Raw genomic sequence first — 16,583 nt, 5'->3', positions numbered from 1 at the left:
GCTTCTCATTCTGTCTGTGTCTCTGCCTCTCTCTCTCTCTGTCTTTCTCTCTGTCTCTCATGAATAAATAAATAAAATCTTTAAAAAAATAAATAAAAGATATCGCAATGAATTTAAAAGAAATAAGATTCAACTACAGATAGCTGGAAGAGTATACACTTATATAAAGACACAGATTGAAAGTAGAATAGAAAAAATATATGCAAAATAAATACTTATCATGAGAAGGCTGGTATGTATATATATAAAAAAGGAGGACATAAACTTCAAATCTGGGAGTACTATCAGAAAAATGAATGATATTTTACAATGACAAAAGGGCTAATTCACCAAAAGTTCTAACAATTTTAAATGTGTGTATTTAAGACAAAACTTCAGAGAATGTGAAGCAAAACTTGATACAACAAATGGAAGACATGGGCAAACCGAAAGTCGTGGTCAGAGAAATTAACACTTCTTTATTATGAGTTGTTAGATTAGCCCCAAATTGCTAATGATATAAGAAAATAACAATATTATCAACTAACATTGCCAATAAGACATTTATAGAACACTACATCCAGTATAGAACACATATTCTTTTCATTGTATAGAGCATTGTCCAAGATAACCATATTCTAGTCCATCAAACAAGTCTTGATATATTTTTAAAAGGTTAAATAATATAGTGTACATTCTATGACCAAAACATAATAAATATGTAATTAAAACCAGTAAGATCTCTAAGACAATCTCAAAGGATTAAAAAATAACTAAGCTCTAAATAATTCATAGATGAGAGAAAAAGTCACAAAAGAAAATTTTAAATATTTTGAATTAAATGGTAACACAATATACTGTATCAAAATTGCAAAAATGCAGCTTCACGGGTGCTTAAAAGAAAAATTATGACACCAAATGCTTACACAGCAGATTTAGGTAGATACACAGATAGGCAGATGACCACCTGTGCTTTTCCATGCCATTTTGGGGAATATAACAATAAATAAAATTCCCTGCCTTCCTAGAGCTTATTACAGAATACATACTAAAAGAATAAAAATAAAAATGTATATGATTTGAAAGTAATAGATGCTACATAAAAAAATAATGGATAAAGAAGATATGGTATACACAAACACACACACACACACACACACACACACATACACACAAACACAACATGGAATATTATTCAGCCAGGGGAAGGATGGAAATCCTGCCATATGTGACAACATGGATGGGCCTCAGGGGCATTATGTAAGAGAAATAAGTCAGAAAAATACAAATACTGTATTATACCATTTATATCTGGAATTTTAAAAAGCCAAACACATGGGATCCCTGGGTGGCGCAGCGGTTTGGTGCCTGCCTTTGGCCCAGGGCGCGATCCTGGAGACCCGGGATCGAATCCCACATCGGGCTCCCGGTGCATGGAGCCTGCTTCTCCCTCTGCCTGTGTCTCTGCGCCTCTCTCTCTCTCTGTGACTATCATAAATAAAAAAAAAAAAAAAAAAAAAAAAATTTAAAAAGCCAAACACATAAAAACAGAGAGTAGAATGGTGGTTATCAGGGGCTGGGGGATAGGGAAAATGGGGAGATACTGGTCAAAGAGTACAGACACCCAGTTATAAGTTCTGGAGATCTAATGGATAGTGTGGCAAATACAATTCATAATAAAGTATTTTGTATACTTGAAAGTTGTGAAGAGACTAGATCTTAAATGTTCTCACACTTAAGAAAGAAATGGAAATTATATGATGATATAGAAATGATAGCAAAGGCTATAGTGGTAATTGCTTTGTGATACATAAATGTATCAAATTGACATTATACCTTAATTGCACCCAAAGTTATATATTAATTATATGTCAATTAAGCTGGAAAAATCATAAATCAAAAATAACTAAAAAACACACAGAAGGGGGGTGGGGAAAGATGGCAAAAGAGTAGGGTACCCAAGTCACCTGTCCCCACCAACTTACCTAGATAACTTTTAAATCATCCTGAAAACCTACGAATTCGACCTGAGATTTAAAGAGAGAACAGCTGGAAAGCTACAGAGAGAAGAGTTTGGGTTTCTAATAAGTACAACTCATTTTTAGCCATTCTGCACTGAGCAAAATAACTAGAAAGAAGAACTCACCACAAAAGAAAGAACCAGAAACAGTATTCTCTCCCACAGAGTTACAGAATTTGGATTACAATTCAACATCAGAAAGTCAATTTCAGAAGCACAATTATAAAGCTACTAGTGGCTCTGGAAAAAAGCATAAAGGATTCAAGAGACTTCATGACTGCAGAATTTAGATCTAATCAGGCTGAAATTAAAAATCATCTAAATGACATGCAATCCAAACTGGATGTCCTAACGACTAGGGTCAATGAGGTAGAAGAAAGAGTGAGTGACATAGAAGACAAGTTGATGGCAAGGAAGGAATCTGAGGAAAAAAGAAAAACAATTAAAAGATCATGAGGAAAGTTTAAGGGAAATAAATGACAGCCTCAGAAGGAAAAATCTATGTATAACTGGGGTTCCAGAGGGCGCTGAGAGGGACAGAGGACCAGAAAGCATATTTGAACAAATCATAGCTGAGAACTTCCCTAACTTGGGGAGGGAAACAGACATTCAGATCTAGGAGATAGAGATCCCCCTCCCCACTAAAGCCAATAAAAACCGATTAACACCTGGACATCTAATAGTGAAACTTGCAAATTCCAAGATATAAGGAGAAAATCTTTAAAGCAGCAAGAGACAAGAGATCCTAATTTACATGGGGAGAAATATTAGATTAACAACAGACTTCTCTTCTCCACAGAGAGCTGGCAGGCCAAAAAGGGCTGGCAGGATATATTCAGGGTCCTAAATGAGAAGAACATGCAGCCAAGAATACTTTATCCAGCAAGGCTCTCATTCAGAATAGATGAAGAAATAAATAGATCCCCAGATGGGCAGAAACTGAAAGAATATGTGACCACCAAACCAGTTCTGCAAGAAATATTAAGGGGGATTCTGTAAAAGAAAGAGGACACCCAAAGAAATAATCCACAAAAACAGGGACTGAATAGGTATTATGATGACACTAAATTCATATCTTTCAATAGTAGCTCTGAACGTGAATGGGCTTAATGATCCCATCAAAAGGCGCAGGGTTTCAGACTGGATAAAAAAGCAAGACCCATCTATTTGCTGTCTACAAGAGACTCATTTTAAACCTAAGGACACCTACAGCCTGAAAATAAAAGGTGGAAGAACAATTTACGATTCGAATGATCCTCAAAAGAAAGAAGGGGTAGCAATCTTCATATCAGATAAATTAAAGTTTATCCCAAAGACTGTAGAAAGAGATAAAGAGGGACACTATATCTTACTTAAAGGATCTATCCAACATGAGGACCTACCAAAAATGAATATTTTTGCCCCTAATGTGGGAGCTGCCAAGTATATCAATCAATTAATAACCAAAGTAAAGACATACTTAAATAATAATACACTAATACTGGGAGACTTCAACATGGCACTTTCTGCAAATGACTGATATTCTAAGCAGAACATCTCCAAAGAAACAAGAGTTTTAAATGCTACACTGGACCAGATGGATTTCACAGATATTTACAGAACTTTACATCCAAATGCAACTGAATACACTTTCTTCTCAAGTGCACCTGGAACTTTCTCCAGAATAGACCACATACTGAGTCATAAATCAGGTCTCAACTGATACCAAAAGACTGGAATTGTCCCCTGCATATTTTCAGACCTTAATGCTTTGAAACTTGAACTCAATCACAAGAAGAAATTTGGAAGAAACTCAAACACGTGGGGGTTAAAGAGCATCCTGCTAAAAGATGAAAGGGTCAACCAGGAAATTAGAGAAGAATTTATAAGATTCATGGAAACTAATGAGAATGAAGATACAACCGTTCAAAATCTTTGGGATACAGGGATCCCTGGGTGGTGCAGCAGTTTGGCGCCTGCCTTTGGGCCAGGGCGCGATCCTGGAGACCCGGGATCGAATCCCACGTCGGGCTCCCGGTGCATGGAGCCTGCTTCTCCCTCTGCCTATGTCTCTGCCTCTCTCTCTCTCTGTGTGTGACTATCATAAAAAAAAAAAAAAAAATCTTTGGGATACAGCAAAAGTAGTCCTGAGAGGGAAATACATCACAATAAAAGCTTCCCTCAAAAAATTGGAAAAAACTCAAATACACAAGCTAATCTTACACCTAAAGGAACTGGAGAAAGAACAGCAAATGAAACCTACACCCAGCAGAAGAAGAAAGTTAATAAAGATTTGAGCAGAACTCAATGAAATAGAGACCAGAAGAACTGTTGAACAGATCAACAAAACCAGGAGTTGGTTCTTTGAAAGAATTAATAAGATAGATAAACCATTAGCCAGCCTTATTAAAAACACAAGAGAAAAGACTCAAATTAATAAAATCACAAAAGAAAAAGCAGAGATCACAACCAATACCAAGGAGATACAAACGATTTTAAAAATGTATTATGAGCAGTTATATGCCAATAAATTAGGCAGCCTAGAAGAAATGGATGCATTTCTGGAAAACCACAAACTACCAAAACTGGAACAAGAAGAAAGAGAAAACCTGAATAGGCCAATAACCAGGGAGGAAATTGAAGCAGTCATCAAAACCTCCCAAGACTCAAAAGTCCAGGGCCAGATGGCTTCCCAGGGGAATTCTATCAAATGTTTAAAGAAGAAATAATGCCTATTCTACTAAAGCTGTTTTTAAAGATAGAAAGGGATGGAATACTTCCAAACTCGTTTTATGAGGCCAGCATCACCTTAATTCCAAAATCAGACAAAGACCACACCAAAAAGGAGAATTATAGACCAATATCCTCGATGAACACAGATTTAAAAATTCTCACCAAGATACTAGCCAACAGGATCAAACAATACATTAAGAAGATTATCCACCATGACCAAGTGGGATTTATCCCCGGGATGCAAGGCTGGTTCAATACTTGTAAAGCAATCAATGTGATTGATCACATCAACAAGAGAAAAAACAAGAACAAAATGATCCTCTCAATAGATGCAGACAAAGCATTTGACAAAATACAGCATCCATTCCTGATCAAAACTCTTCAGAGTGAAGGGATAGAGGGACCATTCCTCAGCATCTTAAAAGCCATCTATGAAAGCCCACAGCAAATATCATTCTCAATGGGGAAACACTGGGAGCCTTTCCCCTAAGATCAGGAACACAACAGGAATGTCCACTCTCACCACTGCTATTCAACATAGTACTAGAAGTCCTAGCCTCAGCAATCAGACAACAAATAGAAATAAAGGCATTCAAATTGGAAAAGAAGTCAAACTCTCCCTCTTTGCAGATGACATGATACTGTACATAGAAAACTGAAAAGACTCCACCCAAAGATTGCTAGAACTCATACAGCAATTCGGCAGTGTGTCAAGATACAAAATCAATACCCAGAAATCAGTGGCATTACTAGACTAACAATGAAACTGAAGAAAGAGAAATGAAGGAGCCAATCCCATTTACAATTGCACCCAAAAGCATAAGATACCTAGGAATAAACTTAACCAAAGCGGTCAAGGATCTATACCCTAAAAACTACAGAGCACTTCTGAAATAAATTGAGGAAGACACAAAGAGATGGAAAAACATTCCATGCTCATGGATTGGAAGAATGAATATTGTGAAAATGTCAATGTTACCCAGGGCAATTTACATATTCAATGCAATCCTATCAAAATACCATGGACTTTCTTCAGAGAGTTGGAAAAAATCATTTTAAGATTTGTGTGGAATCAGAAAAGACCTCAAATAGCCAGAGGAATATTGAAAAAGAAAACCAGAGCCTCGGCCATCACAATGCCAGATTTCAGGTTGTACTACAAAGCTGTGATCATCAAGACAATGTGGTACTGGCACAAAAACAGACACATAGATCAATGGAACAGAATAGAGAACCCAGAAATCGGCCTTAAACTCTATGGTCAACTAATATTCAACAAAGCAGGAAAGACTATCCACCGGAAAAAGGACAGTCTCTTCAATAATTAGTGCTGGGAAAATTGGACATCCACATGCAGAAGAATGAAACTAGACCATTCTCTTCACCAGACGCAAAGATAAACTCAAAATGGATGAAAGATCTAAAGTGAGGTAAGAATCATCAAAATCCTAGAGGAGAATGCAGGCAACACCTGTGTTGTTTTGAACTTGGCCACAGCAACTTCTAGCAAGGTACATCTATGAAGGCAAGGGAAACAAAAGCAAAAATGAATTATTGGGACTTAATCAAGATAAAAAGCTTCTGCACAGCAAAGAAACAATCAAGAAAACTAAAAGACAACCTATGGAATGGGAGAAGATATTTGCAAATGACATATCAGATAAAGGGCTAGTATCCAAGATCTATAAAGAACTTATTAAAATCAACAGCAAAGAAACAAACAATCCAATCATGAAATTGGCAGAAGACATGAACAGAGATTTTACCAAAGAAGACCTACACATGGCCAACACGCACATGAGAAAATGCTCCATATCCCTTGACATCAGGGAAATACAAATCAAAACCACAATGAGATACCGCCTCACACTAGCGAGAATGGTGAAGACTAACAAGATAGGAAACAACATATGTCGGAGAGGATGTGGAGAAAGGGGACCCCTCTTGCACTGTTGGTGGGAATGTGAACTGGTGCAGCCACTCTGGAAAAAAGTATGGAGCTTCCTCAAAGTGTTAAAAATAGAGCTACCCTACGACCCAGCAATTGCACTGCTGGGGATTTACCCCAAAGACACAGATGCTGAAACAGCAGGACACCTGCACACCGATGTTTATAGCAGCAAAGTCCACAATAACCAACTGTGGAAGGAGCCTCGGTGTCCATCGAAAGATGAATGGATAAAGAAGATGTGGTCTATATTTACAATGGAATATTCCTCAGCCATTAGAAACAACAAAAACCCACCATTTGCTTTGATGTGGATGGAACTGAAGGGTATTATGCTGAGGGAAGTAAGTCAATCAGAGGAGGACAAACATTATATGGTTTCATTCGTTTGGGGAATATAAAAAAATAGTGAAAGGGAATAAAGAGGAAAGGAGAGAAAATGAGTGGGAAATATCAGAGAAGGAGACAGAACATGAGAGACTCCTAACTCTGAGAAATGAACAAGGGATAGTGGAAGGGGAGGTGGGCATGGGTATGGGGTGTTTGGGTGACGGGCACTGAGGGGGCACTTGACGGGATGAGCACTGGGTGTTATGGTATATGTTGGCAAATTGAACTCCTTAAAAAAAATAAACACACAGAAGAGAGGAAAGATAAAAGTCTGGAGAGCATTGTTGTCTTTTAAGCTTTAAATAAGGTTTCAAGCAACGTCTAGCTGAAAAGACCTAAAGGAATGAGGAAGGCATATGGGGAAATATGGGAAAAATCTTTCTGGGAGGGAAAACAGCAAAAGTCATAAGGCAAGAGTGCCTTCAGGTATTCAAGAGCAGAAAACAGACAGTTGTCAGGACAGGTAAAACAAGAGGGAAATAGGTTAAAATACATTCAGGGAGATAGAGAAGCCTAGAATTTGCAGGGTCTGTGGGCCATTCTGAACCTTTATAGCTCTGTGAGTAAAAGGCAGAACCACTGGAGGCTTTTAAGTGAAGTGCCATGATAGGAACTAGAATAATTTGTGTTAAGAAAAAAACTGTGAATCAGGCTGATTGTGGTAACAGGAAGGCCATCCAGTAACCAAAGTTAGAGATGATACAGCACTGGACCAGGGCGATGGTACTTGGAAGTGGGGAGAAGTGACTGGATGTTGGAAAAATTATGAAGGTAGGGAAAATGAAGGAATCAAGGGGTAGTCTGAGAAAAGGACACTGATTTGCAGAAAGTAATAATACATGATTATCTTGAAGATTGCTTCCTGTAGAGTGGGATAGCTAGGTAAGCAGTAGCTGGGAAGGAAGGTTTTTGTTTTGTTTTTGTTTTCTTCTCTAAAGAAAAAAAGTTTGTGAGCCAATGAGAAACTTCGAGTAGGTAACAAAGAGTGAAATACTGATAAGGCAGGAAAGAGAGGGGCAAAGGGATTCTTTGAGGAGGTGAGAGCATTGGGATATAGAACACATTTAGAGCAGGTGTCCTCTGAGAAGCATGGAAAATTCCTCTACAGTAAAAACAGGGAGTCAGCACATATGGGCACAGATGGCTGATGTGGAGCTGGGGATGTACTGTTCTGATGGCTTCCTCTTTTTTTTTTTTTTTTTTGGCAAATAAGAATCAAAGGTCATTATCTCTGAAGAAGAATAGAGTAAAAGATGTTGGAAATTTTAGAATGAGGCTGAAGCATGAAAACATCACTGAGAAGGCAAAAACCCTAAGCATATACTAGATGATGACTGGGCAGAATGAATGGATCACATGAGAACAATGGCCAGGAATTCAAAGTAAGCTTACTCAATATTAGAAAGTGAAATTAACCAGAGGAATCTCTAAGTAATCTCATAGAATTTCTACAAAAGGGAATGGCAATTTTGAGTATCACTTAAGCCTAGAAAACACTATAGCTGTATCATGCAAGGCCATGCCCATTCTTCCTAATTCTTTTTATCTCTTGGCCTGACACTGGAGGGGTCAGAAGCAGCAGCCAGCAAATTGGGAGGAGACGGTTATGGGCTACAAAACAAACCAGGTTTCTCCTGCTAAGACCCCTGACTTTAGGCTTTCTAATCGAAATAGGCCTTACATAGGGAGAAATAAGTAGGTTTAAGTTTGAGATAAGTTAGGAACTACACTGAGTAAGTATTCAATGAAAGTTTTTAGAAAGATGAGTAGGGCCTGACAAAACTTTGGGACACTCCCAGAGCAAGGGATGTCCCAGATATGAAGGGATGCTGGATAAAAACATAAAACTATAAATCCCAGTTACCTAAAATAATAATAATAATAATAATAATAAATAAAAATTGTACCTCATTTGCAAATGTAACAAGTTCCAAATCAGCTGACTTTCATGCCAGCCCTTTAAAAGCATGATGTTGGGGGATCCCTGGGTGGCTCAGCGGTTTAGCGCCTGCCTTTGGCCCAGGGTGTGATCCTGGAGTCCCGGGATCGAGTCCCACATCGGGCTCCCAGCATGGAGCCTGCTTCTCCCTCTGCCTGTGTCTCTCCCCTCTCTCTCTCTCTCTATGTCTATCATAAATAAATAAATACATCTTTAAAAAAATAAAAACAAAAATAAAAGCATGATGTTTTCTCTAGCTGGTAGCAGAGGAAAAAGTAAGACAGATCAAAACATGAGAAGGACTCAGTTGTCATTGCTGGTTTGAAGATAGAGGAACCACGCAAAAAGGCATGATGGTGACTTCTAGGAGCAAAGGCAGTCCCCAGGTAAGAGCAGACCCAGAAATGGGAGCCTCCAATCTAAAGACACTGAAAAACAGGTATGGTTTTAAACTACTAAAGTTTAAAAAAAAAAATTTAAAAATAAACTACTAAAGTTTAGCTACTAAGTTTGGCTAAGTGTGGTAAGTTTGTTACGGCAGCAATAGAAAAACGCAGTTATTTTGACTCACTGAAAGGAGTTGATCTGAAGGCTTGGAATATTTTTCTTTTGTTAGAGTGAAAGAATACAGAATTTGGTTTGAATCTCTGCCACACCATTAACTAGTTCAACCTTACCCTGAGATTCTTTGTGTTGGTTTCTATTTGATAAAACATGGATAATAAAAAAAAAACAAAAAAACATGGATAATAATATTTATCTTGTAACATCACGGTAACGATAGACAAAAAGTAAATACTTCGCACAAAGCTCTAAACACAAAATGCAATAACATTCATAATTATTAATATTAATGAGGATCATCTCCTAAAATAATACACTTTCTATCTCCCCTAAATACCTCTTCAAATCCAATGTTCCAACTCAAGCAGAAGCTCCGGTGTTCCACATTTGTTTCAAGGATTTTCACACTCCATCTAATAACACTGAAACATGCTTTTTGTCAGTCCTTTGGTCCTTTAATACCTTTACTGCATCAATCATCCTATCTTTCCACTTCAGTTATTTAATATCTCCTGAGCTCTTTGTTAATCGTTAGTGTATCACTGACATTCATAACCCATTTAATTTAGATTTTAAATATGCCAAGACTTCCAATGAGGACGCTGATACCTTTTTACCTGTCATTAGTTTCTTTATGGCTAAAATCTCATCAGGAACTCTGCCTTGGAATTTTTTTTTAATGTTTTTCAGTTAGAAATTTACATGGCTAACTGAATAAAACTGTCAATTGTGATGCACCTTATTTTCTTAACAACTAAATCATATTTATTGTAGGACAACACTAGTGAAAAGTTCTGTGATAAAACATTCTCAAAGATTCAATAATTTAATCACATATTTTGATGGCTTATTTAATAAAACTGTGTATAATATTCATTTTTTTTCTTTCTCTTCATTATTCCTCCTTATTGGATCCTTCACAACACAATTCAGTCGACAAAGTCACATGATTTGCAGATTAAAGATGCAATTATTGTTCAGGGTTGACTTTACCACAGGGTATGTGGAAATGAATATCAAAATGCAGTTTTGAGTGAAATAGGAATATTTGCTGATCCACTGCAAGAAGTGAACATTTTAAGCCATGATTTTGAATCTTAGGTACCTTGAATGTAATTTAACATTTACTGGCATGGTCCCTGGCATGGTCACTCCTCAGATTAGATCAATAGTGCCAGGGAGAAAAATGAATTACAAGTGAAAACATCATTTTTTTAGCAAGTTCACAATATAAACTTGCCTATCCAGACAGTTAAATAGGGGTATTTGTCAATGTGTTGTTCTCTTTCATGTGCTTGCTGTTAACTACTAATTCTCACTCTCTCCCTCAATCTATTTTCCCATCTCTCTATCTTTCCATTCTCTCTTTCCCTCCTCTAATCCTTTGTTTTTCTGTTGCTCTATGTTCCTACTTCCTCCCTACCACACTTCTCTCACTGTTTCCTCCCACCACTTCTGGCTGCCTGGCTTTTTTTTTCTCTCTCTCTCTTTTTACCCTCCCCATCCCTATCCCTTTCTTTCTCTCTTCCTTCTCTTTACTTTCAGGTTCATTTTCACCCAGTGTAGAAATAAAAGTCTTGTCAAGCCTGTCTACTCCATGTTTTATCCATGTATGTCACAACTGGAATATATGACTTTAAATCATTTAATACTTTCATCTGTTTAGCTTCTTGACAAAAATAGTAGTAAGGAGTCTTGGAAACATATCGCTGTGTATTTTTCTGTTCCCCACTCCAAGGCTCTGAGTTCCAGGCTGCAGTAGTTTTATAGAGTGTGTTATACAGTCTCAAACAGGACTATACTAAATTATTGTGGGATCACCTCCTTCCTGGGTTTTGCCATTCCTCACAGTTTCAAAAGAATCCATTCTTGCTCTAATTAAATAATTGTTGCTTAAACAGCAGCACCCACTTTCCAACTGAAGGCATTTTTTTTCTATAATGTATGTTAAGAATTGTGAAGGACCTAGTATTTTATCCTCCTTTCAAGCTAGTAAGTTAGCCTGCTACAGGATCATGAATGCTGGTAGAAAACTGAGACTCCTGGGCCAGAGATAAAGGCCACTTTACTTTTCACAGCAAGAACAGTAACCAAACTGTCAGTATTTCTCTGAGTTTCTGAGCCCCAATTCCCACACAACAATGCAAAGAGGGCCAGATGACACACACACAATAGATTATATTCTAAGAGAGGAACTCTCAGATTAAGGATCCTCAGTCCTTTATCATTGGCATTAAGTATGTTTGAAAAGTTTGCACTTTTCTTTGGAAGAAGGTACTGTCTCCATTTTACTAGGTTATTCAGTATACAAATATCCTTGCAAATACAAATATCCAGACCAGTGATGGTGTATCTGCTCACAAGATGACAGAAACATGAAAGACCTGTAGAGAATTGACACCCAATATGTACTGAAGTCAAAGCTAGGAAAAAGAAATAAAAGCCTATAATTTTAAGCTGTTTTGTATATCAAGCAAGTCCTCTGAAGAAGTGATTTCTTTGGGAAAAATAATTAGATGTACATTCAAAATTCACAACATTCTAATCAAATTTCATATTTTTTTTTGAACCACATGTCAAGTCACTACAACTTAGCACGGTTTTTGAAAAATTTTCCAATTATTAAACTGTGGATGCCAAACAATGGTTAAAAATACAAGTTAGATATCTCAGATGTTTAGCTTTATAATATAGACTACCAAGTTGTTTTTTTTTTTTTTTTTTTTTTTACTACAAAGGTTTCTAGAAAATAAAATATATAGTTACTGACAATTCTTCAGCATTTGTTTGGTATTATGATGAGTTAGTCCTGACTTACAGAAAATGTAACAAAGTGATCCATATTGCATACACCATGGTCACAGTCTACTAGAGAAGGCTGATGTCTAAAAAGATAATTTGTGATATCCTTGTAGATAAGTAGTCATTGTGGTACAAAGATATCAAGAAAAGTTGGATCACAGAATGCATTTTTGCGGAAATAATTACTGATGTACATCTAAGAAATAAATAAATATTAATATTATCCAGATAAATTCAGAGTGACTCTTTGGTCATACCAGTCTACTTATAAACCCATCAAAGCATTCTTCATTTCTGTTAGTTTTCCTTTAAAATATTATTTCTAGCACTTCTTTTTGCTTCTTTTTTTAGATTGCACATCAATCTCTCAAATTGCCCATCTGAACTTACACATTTCTATCTTTTCCAGCATAGCCCTAAATATATTAATCATAGTTATTTTAAATTCCCTGTCTGATAATTATAATATCTTTGCTATATCTGAGTCAGGTTCTGATGACTGTTTTGCCTCTTCAGACTGATGGGTTTTATTGCCTTTTGTTATGCCTTGTAATTTTACTAAAAGCCAGACATGAATATTGGGTAATAGGAATTGAGATTAATAGGTCTTTACCATGAGAAGTTATGTTAATCTGGCTAAGAGCTGAGTGGTCCTTAATGTCTGTTGTAGCTATAATCCCAGGGGCTTCAAATTCCTCTAAAGTCTGTTTGTTTTTCTCGTATCTGCTGACTTGGGATTCCCTAAAAACTTCTTCTTAAATAGACATTGGGCCTTACAACTCTCTTTGGAAAAATGTCTATCAATGTCTTCTATCCATTTAAACTGAATTATTTATTTTTTTGGTGTTTAGTTTCTAAAGTTCTTTATATATTTTGGATACTAACCCTTTCTTAGATATTTCATTTGCAAATATCTTCTCCCATTCTGTAGGTTGTCTTTGAAGTTTTATTGATTGTCTCCTTCACTATGCAGAAGCTTTTTATCTTGATGAAGCCCTAATAGTTTATTTTTGCTTCTGTTTCCCTTGCCTCAGGAGACTTATCTTGTAACAAGTTGCTATGGTAGGATGTCAAAGAGGTTACTCTCTACGGTCTTATCTAGGATTCTGAAGGTTTCCTGCCTCACATTTAGGTCTTTAATCCATTATGAATTTATTTTTGTATGTGGTGTAAGAAAGTGGTCCAGGTTCATTCTTTTGCATGCTGATATCCAGTTTTCCCAACACTATTTATTGAAGAGACTCTTTTTCCATTGGATAGTCTTTCATGCTTTGTTGAAGATTAACTGACCATATAGTTGTGGTTATAGATATGTAAATTTAACACTGTTTATATACTACTGTATTTGCTTCAATTATTTTTTCACATAAGTTTTTTTTAAAGTAAATTGCAGCCATTATGACATTTTACACCTAAATAATTCCTTCTATATTAGTAGTACTATCATCTTACTTGAAAAAAACTAATAATAACCCCAAAATAATATCTAATGACCAGCCCATGTACACATATTCCCAGGAGCTCCAACCAATACTGTCCATTAGTTTACAAACCAGTAATCAATTATGACTTATGCCTTGTGTTTGGTTGTTATAGCATTTGAATTCATTTTAATGTAGAATGGACCAACTTTTTTCTTGGCATCCACTACTGAAGATAGAAGGCAAGCTGTCCTATGAATGTTTTAACTTTGGATTTTCCTGTTTGTGGTCCTGTATTAAATTTATTTCTTGGTTGTCTACCTTTTCTATAAACTGGAAATTATACCTAAAATTAGTCTTTATTAGAACTATTTGGTAAGAATACTTCACAAATAACACATGGATCATATTATATTGTGTATCATACTGTGTGAGAAAGCATCTAAAGCCAATAGTCCTGCTATTGGTAATGCTATACTTGGTCAGTTTTACATTAGGAAGAGCCAGCACTCTCCATTGAAGTATTCTTTTCCTATGGCAACCAACAAGTAGTCTGTTCCTCCTCATCCCTTACCATCCTTTCCCTTTACTCAAAGGGAAAACTGCTCAAGTTCCTACTTTCCCCAGCTCATCCCAAGTACAGTTGTTTAGTTCCTAGTCTATTACTTAGTTCTATTTTAGCTAAAGAAGAGGACATCTTATCTAATTCACATAAAGGTACAGGGCAGTGTAGGGCAATAGTAGCTCTAAGAATTACATATCCTGACTACCAATTTGGAAAAATCACCCTTTTGAGAGGTAGAAAATAAATTTGTGTGGGAGTAGGGAGAAAGTACAGATTCAAGTAAAATATATTTAGCCTAAATGAAAAATGACGGAAGCCTTAAATATATGAGGAGCTATAAAAATTGGGCATGAGAGAGAGAACTTAAGAAATTTTTAGGTGGTAAATGGAGAGGAATCTCAGATTTCTGGAGGCAAAAATATTTATATTTGAAGTTAACATTAAATATCTTTCCATCTTTCTAGTGAAACAGAAATAAAATATTGCACAGAATAAAAGAAGAATTTCTGAGTGAATCATAAATAGTGTATTTGTGACATTAATTTTAGGTTTATTAATAGCTTTAAATTACAATGAAAAGTAACTGCAGTCACTTCAAGTGCAGAATAAGGCATAGTCATGTAGGTTTTCTTATTCATAGAAGAACCCCAAATAAAGAACCAGGCAAAACTGTGGAAGAGATAAGTTGCATCAGACACTTGCTAAAAATGGCAAGGAAGATGTTATTCAAGACTACTGCAATAGGGGAGAGAGCCCAAACTTAACTGTTCTGAAATAAAGGCAGAAGGATATTTCTAAAAGCTGGAGTAAAAAAATGGAAAAGTACTAGAAGACCCTGAGGAGGGGGCAAGGTTTGCTCAATGTCATTAGGCTGTCTGCCTTTCCTACTTGTCACTTGCAGAAGTTGGGCTCCACCCTCACACACAAGCCCTCTCTTTCTTAAGGATTACATTACAAATGGATGGCTCCTTAAGAAACACAGTTTCTGGGTTATAGAAGATTTACATCTCAATAAGGGAGAGAAAGACTTACACCTGCAAGTTTTCTGAAGTAAAGTCTTAAAAAAAAAAAAAAAAAAAAAAAAAAGGAGGTCAGAGGCTTTCAGTCAAAAAGAAACCTGTAAGAATAAGGCCACCTTAGTCAAAACTTACTCAAGAAATAGAGGCCAAAAGTAAAATAAGTTGTCTGGAATGAGACCTTCCAAACATAAATAATGTAATTTGCATTTCTGTGTTTATATCTGCATTAGTAAAATACCATAAAGTAAATGAAAACACATTTTTTATAATGAGAAAGACAAATGGCATTCAGAAAGGAAGATGATCTCCTGATTTTCAATTTAAAAATTTTGCAGCTACTAATTCGCCTTGAAAGACTTTAAGCTTAAGCAAACTTCAGAAATATGCCAAGCCTGACACTGTGTTCAAACATGGAGACAACTGTTCCTTGTATCCATGAGGCAGAAATAGTCATTTGACATAATCTTTTGTAATTATTGGAGTGGATTTTCTCAGTACAATCATGTGCTTTCTGTCTCTGCTCTAGATGAGCATAGGTGATTTGTACGGTGAGATTGTGATAGGGAAACAAAACAACCAGCTAGACAAAGGTAGTTAGCCATGACAAGAAAACCTTTCCTAGTATCAAAATTAAAGTATGACATCAAGCTAATAGCTAACTTGAGGGTATCTGTATTTTGTAATGGCAGATAAAATTAATTTTTTAATGTTTTATTTTAATTTCCTAAGACAAGCTATTATATCCTAAATTGTGTCCTCTCAAAAAAAGATATGTTGCAGTTCTAACCCCCAGTACCTTAGAATGTGACCTTACTTGGGTTTTTGAAAAAGTAATCAAGTTAAAATGAGGCCATTAGGGTGGGCCCTAAATCAATTATGACTGATGTCCTTATGCAGAGGGATAAATTAAGAAAGAGATAGCAAGGGGCATAGAGGAAAGACAATGTGGAGAGACACAATGAGGAGACAGCCATCAACAAGCCAAGCAGAGAGGCCTGGAATAGATCTTTTCCTTGTAATAAACGACACTCAAAAAGAATCAACTCTGCTAATATTTTCATTCCAGACTTCTAGCCTTTAGAAATGTTAGACACCAAGTCTGTTGTTTAAGCCACCAAATATATGGTTTAAACTAGTAATCAATCAATGATTGATTACTAGCAAACTAATACAAGAGTGTTAAGACTGAAAAAAATTGTATTTTTTTAAATTTAAAAATTTAGT

The 16,583-nt window shown here is 36.2% G+C and overlaps 1 long non-coding RNA gene across 13 annotated transcripts in view; it reads right to left on the bottom strand.

Moving 5' to 3' along the window:
• The window catches only part of LOC111098831, a 187,261-nt gene that overhangs the window by 102,975 nt on the left and 67,703 nt on the right, over positions 1-16,583 (bottom strand). For 12 of the 13 annotated variants that reach the window (XR_005369721.1, XR_005369714.1, XR_005369720.1 and 9 more), the window contains one exon: positions 9,890-9,974. The exons of the other annotated variant lie outside the window; for it this stretch is intronic. This is a non-coding gene — a long non-coding RNA (uncharacterized LOC111098831). The remainder of the gene's footprint in view (positions 1-9,889; positions 9,975-16,583) is intronic. 13 annotated transcript variants of the gene reach the window in all.

This window comes from Canis lupus, chromosome 14 (assembly GCF_011100685.1).
Source record: "Canis lupus familiaris isolate Mischka breed German Shepherd chromosome 14, alternate assembly UU_Cfam_GSD_1.0, whole genome shotgun sequence".
NCBI classification, from domain to species: Eukaryota; Metazoa; Chordata; class Mammalia; order Carnivora; family Canidae; genus Canis; species Canis lupus.
Note: the sequence above shows the minus strand (reverse complement) of the source record. Positions and strands in the feature narration are given on the sequence as shown.